Genomic DNA, 6,000 nt, shown 5'->3' on the forward strand with positions numbered 1-6,000 from the left:
GGGGTCCTGCCTGCGGGGAAGGCGGGCTGGGAACCCTGCTGGGGGCTGTGCTGCTTGAGGAGGAAACCCCTGCACTTGTAAATCTGTAATTCCTCGCTTAAATGCTTCATAACGACAACAAAAGTAAAGTGATGTCAGAAACCTCTCGTTTTCCTTTATGGTAAAGTCATGTCCCGAAGCCAAAGAAGGGAACCAGAAAAGAGAATTAATTGCTCACTCACTGCTTAAAACGTGCCCATCTTCAGAATCTTCACAGCTTCTCCGACCTGTTTTCCATGTTGTCCTGTGGACAGGGTAGAGCTTGAGCCCTGAGTGTCTCCCACTCTCACAATCAATTTATTTCAAATGGAGCTTTCAGAAGAAGGGACACCCCCACCCTCAGTTCTCAGCACATCACTCCTAAGTGCGATGGTCTCGTTTGCTTCTGGGTTTGTTACTGAACAGGGAACATTTTCTCAGCAAAATGTAAGGCTGAGCGATAAGGACTAGGCAGGAACTGATAGAGACTTTGCAGATCGAATATGATGTTGTTTATTTGACTATGATGTATATTTAAAGGTCTCAGTTACAATTGGCCCCAGGCAATCTCTAATGAGCTGCAGCTGCCTGGACTCTCATTAGCTTTAATGACATCTTCTCAGTACATTTTTCTTGGGGTAAGACCTTGTCCTCTCTATGGTTGTGCGCACACTAAAACCAAGAGATATCTCACCCTAAAAGGGCAGCCAACTCAAAACAGTGGAGCAATGATAAATGATGCAAGCACCCAGAAGAGACAAACCTTTCCTGGAAGAGTCATTGTTTATTTAAGGCAAACTAAATGTAATTTACTTTGGCACGCCTTAGAATTAGACTGGGAGGTATTTGCGTGGAGGCTCAAAAAAAATAGGTAACAAAGTCACCGTGTGTGTTCGGCAAAGATCAATTTGCAATTTCCCTGATTTTATGCCATTTGTCTTAATGGACAATCATCCGCCTTCCTGAGAGCCACTTTCTGAGGCAGAAAAAAGCCCGGATTAGCAATGGAGGTGAGCGGAGCAAACACAAGCCCCAGTGTTTGGCAGCATCGAGCCGGCAAGCTGCCGGCGCTCGGGCAGGCTGCTGCCCACTGATCCTGCCCCTGGATTTTTGCTCCGAGTATGTCTTCTGGTGCTCTGCCCCTACCGCCAGCGGAGGCCTTATCCGACTTCCATCTCTTCTTCGGAGAATTGAGGGAGCAAGTCATTAATCATCCGAGCTGTCCCCTCCGTGGGAGCACAATGGCCTTCTTTATCCCGCACTTCAACAGCCCTGACATGTACAATAACAATCAGCCTTGACGTATCTCTATTGCAACAAAGAGACTTACTCAAAAGGTTCTTTTGCAACATTTCGGGTCGTGGTTAAAATATATTGGTTTATTGTAAGGCGAGCGGTACAGATCATATCGGAGATGTATACGGGTTTCTAGGTAGCGGGGCAGCATCTCACAAACATTTTCCTGGCCATGTTGCTAACCCAGCTCCTACAGGCATCTGAGGTATAGCTGGCTGTGCAGGGAAGGTGATACGTGCTTTCATGGGGTAGTTTTCCATCCTAACTGTTTTCTCAAGGAATCTTCCTAACAGTGAAGCTTGGCTGTTTCTTACTGAGTTATGCAGAGCTTAGGAAAATCCTCTCCCAAAATGAGCGCTGCTCCCAATACACAACGGGTGGTAAAGCACCATCCCAGCCGGAGCCTCTATCTCCCAATTCATGTCTTCAAAACGGTCCTGCAACAGGGATTTCTCCCCTACAGCAAAGCGTCGTGGAAATTCGTCCCAAAACTGCCGGCAGAGATGCAGAAGTCTGCAGGAGCAGCTGGCAGGACTTGTCTGAGGGAGCGCTCTGACCGCACCATCATGCCATCACACGTGTGCACCAAATGTCTGTGTTACCTTCACGGACACGAGGTGGGACAGGACAAGCCGGGTACTATGTCCTCTGGGCATGGGGGGTGGGGGGGAGATCAGGAGAGGGAAGGGGGACACACAGGAGAGCAGAAACATGAACTGAAAAGGCAGTTCAGCCACCTTCACCCATATTTAACCAGCTGAAAGCTGAGTTAGGAATTTCTAAGCCCTCCTTAAATTCCTGGGCTCCGAAACGTCACGGAGCTAGCAGAGGTATTTCTGGACAAGTTGCAGGAGCTCCCAAGTAACCAGGGAACACTAAAAAAATAAAGAAAGGTGGGGGTGGGGGAAATAAAAACAGGAAACAGGTGGGGTTTACTTTTCCCTTCTTCCCTCCTCGACATTTCACTGCATTTTGCGAGGGCAAGCTGTACCTCTGACGCTCAGATTGAATAGTTTGAAACCAAATAAAAATGCAACGAAGTTAACAAGCTCTGAGGTTCGGGGAGACACCACTCCGGGAGATACGTGAGCAGGTCACCGGGGCAATTCTCAGCTGTCTGGACCCCGAGGCTCACCGCTTTGCCCCTTCCAACACCACTGAAACCCAAGCCCGTGGTTTATTCACAGCCAACAAGCTGCTTTTGCTCAGCAGTGAGGCCTCAATTCGGCTTTGTCGGCTGCAGACCTGGCCCCCTGCTCCACCTGGGAGCGGCCAGGCCTTAGAAAGCAGCGGTAACAGAGCGAATATTTGGATTATTTCAGGAACACAATGGCCTTTCTTGGAGTTGCAGGGGGTGAAGCTGCCCCAGGACCCGCTGGCCGGCTCCTGCTGTGGGCAGGCACAGCGCTGCCGGCACCCAGCACAGCCGGCATGTGTTGGTTAAACACATCTTTTCTGCTGGCTGCCTGTCACAGACTTTTTTATTTTAAATAGATATAGTCTTTTTCTTTTTCTTTTCTTTTTCTTCTGGCATTTCTAAGAAGAAATGGAGGGGGAAAAACCACCCAACCCAACGCAGCCGGTTTTCACAGCTCCAGCACACAATGGGCTGGCGAGTGGCGGTGCCGGCGCTGGCAGCGCCTGCTGGAGCCGGCACAGACGGAGCCGCGCCATGGCCACGGTTCAGGAGCGATGCCGGGTGCTGGGAGATGTGCTCTGGCTGGTACCTTGGCAGTTCCAGCAGCAAAAGCAGCTTTTCCCCCTGACACAAACCACGCTCAAACAAAACCTCTTATTCTTTCTCCTCAGTCCTCTCCTGACCCCTCCACTGAGGAGTGACGGGCACCATGGGGATGTTGCTGCTGGTTGCCATGGGTGGATATGGGTGATGCTGCTGGCTACCATGTGCTGTCGTGGAGCTGAGCTGGGGGCCCAACAGATGCTTTCTATTTGGCCATTTTTTGGTGCAGCGGTTTGACATGTAATTAGAATTATTAGTTATAAATTTAGCCTCTCTTCCCTCCCCCAGCCACAAATTAGCCCAAATCTCCTCACTATGTTTTCATCATTTGCAAATGTTCATGGGGGTGACCGAATTTGGGGTGGAAAGGCTGCCTGCCCAGGGCCAGAAGGCATCATCCTGCCACCCCAACCGGAGGAAGGTGTTTCACATCTGGAGACAGCACAATATGAGCAGCCAACAGAGGGGAGTAAGATGGTTTGGGCAAAGAGCCCTGGGAGCAGTGGGCACGGGTTGAAAGGACTAATTAGCTCCTTCTCTGTTCTGCTGCGAGCCACAGACCCGAGCACAGATATTTCAGCTGGTGGGGACTTGCACATCAACATATCCATCCCTCCAGGTTTTGCTTTCCAGCCTTTCCCCAAATAAAGGCTTGTGCCGCGCTGCATTGTGCTCAGGCCCCAGGCTTTTTATTATTTCCAAGGTCATTTGCTCTGCAGCAGGGCTGAAAAGCAGAATTGCCTTTCTTGTGCTGTTTATGTCTACCAGATACAACACTACTTGCTTTTTCATTTGGATTCATTTTCTGTGCTGTCCTGAGAGAAAGGAGCAAAGCAATTTTCTATTTACTGCAAAATTCCAAGCGAGCAATTTTGTGGATCTGGAGATTGTCAGGAAGAGGTTACTGGACTGTGTACAAGGAGGAGGAGGAGAGCAGAAGTGATAGGAGAAGCGCATGGAGCAGGAGAGGCGATGGCTAAAGCTTTTGCAATCCCGCCGCTCTCTCAAGAAACCTTTGCCTAAAACACCCAAGACTGGTAACTATTACTGGATGTGTGAGTAATTCCTAGATAATTTTTTAAGTATTTGGAAAAAAACAATGCATAATGAAAACATTACGCTATTGTCGTGCTGCTGACACTCTTGGCCAGATTCTCAGCTGCTGTGAATCACGCTCTCGCCTTTGACTTGAGCAGAATTATGCCTTATTTATCCCAGCTGAGGATCAAATGCATTGGCCAGCGCTCGTATCACCTTTGCCTCGCAGGTCAGAGCAAAGCTCTTCCTAAAAAGCTGGTAAATTCAGCGATGCCTGCCCGTGGCCACGCTCTGAAATGCAGCCAGGACTGCAAAGCCCTGGCTGCAGCTGGTGGCTCTGGCCTCCAGCCTGACACCGATGTGATGAGCTCTGTGCTCTGCTCCCGGGGACGGGCAGAGGCAGCTGCTTCAGTGGGTGCCGAGCACTGGAGCCCTCGTTGGGTAGCACGCTGGGGTGTGAGTGAGGGGCAGGGCTGCAGGGAGCCGGCAAGCACCCGTCTGGCAGGAGGATGAAGGGTAAACAAGGAATGGTTAGCAGTTTGCGCACACAGATTAATTTCTATATGATTTTTTTAGAACTTGGAATAATTTATTGTAATTACTGTTGGCTGAGTTGTGTTTGAAGAAGGCAGTGTTGTTTAAAAAGATTTTTGAAAGGCATTGAATTGGGAGGCAATTATTTTTTTAAAAAATATGTTTAAGGATTATAAAAGTAATTACTGCCCTCAAGCCAGGATGTCTAATTACGTTAAACTGTGACTTAAGAGAGCACAACTTTCAGTCTCTTCCTTGGGTGGCTCATGGAGGAATAGAGCGCATGTGGCACAGCCAGTGCAGGGCTTGGCACAAGTGGGGATGTCCCCATGGCACCACGGCAGTGACACAGCCCTCGCAGGAACATGGGATGGGTGCAGGGGGATGAGCATGGGGTCACAAGGAAGCAGGGAAAAGGGGCAAGAGAAGGGAGAAAGGGGAAAATCAAGAGAGCAATGGAAACAAGGGGTCACAGGTATGAAGTGGGTACCCCCATTGCCTCAGTCTTTGGGCACAAGCTGGCCTGATGCCTGCTGGAAGAGCTTGCTCTCGCTTTGGGGAATGGGCACATTGACCCCTCTAGGGCCCCTTCCTGCCCTGTTTTTCTCTGCTTTCCTCTGAGACCCCTTCACAAGCAGCAAGAGAGAAGTATGCGTTTATTTTTCAAGCTTGCCTTTTGACTCCAACTCCCCTCTGTTCTTCTGCCAACGTGCAAGAAACAAGTTCAGGTTTAAAAGGCAACCTGAAATGTGCATGCACGCACAAAACTGTTTTATTTTTATAATGCTGTGATTTATGGGCCAGCTTGGGGCAGGGGGGGATTTCACTGGTGATTTTTGAACGTTTGAAGGTTGCCTGTAGCGGGAGGGGCAGCCAACATCCTACGTGCTGGGGAAGCGGCTGCTGCAGGCAGGGAGAGAGGGCAGCACAGGCAGGGGAGAGGGGAGCACGGACAGCACCGGCAACACTGAGAGCAGCACACACAGTCTCTGCAATGGCACTGGGGCTGCAGGGAAGCAGGGCTGGGCTGAATGTGGTGAAGCAGAAGCTGGGAGGATGTTTCAGGAACAGGGATGAGAGGTGGAGCTGCAAGAGAGATAGGTAAAGCTGTGTTTTAGGCGTGTCTGAAGAGCTGCTGAGATTTAAACTCAGCTTTGAGGTGGGGGACCCAGAGGAAGGTGAGGTGATTGCTCTCCTAGGCTGAGCTGGATGGAGACCGGATATCTGTGCAGAAATCAGGCACCCTCCTTCACCATCCCTTCCAGCATCCAGCACTGGTGGTGGGCTCACACTGCTGATCATGCACATCAATTTTGGGTACATGTCACCCAGCTCAACCCCTTCTCCCTCAGGCAGCAGCAAGCCAGGTCATG

Source organism: Nesoenas mayeri (genome assembly GCF_963082525.1).
Source record: "Nesoenas mayeri genome assembly, chromosome: 9".
Lineage (NCBI taxonomy): Eukaryota > Metazoa > Chordata > Aves > Columbiformes > Columbidae > Nesoenas > Nesoenas mayeri.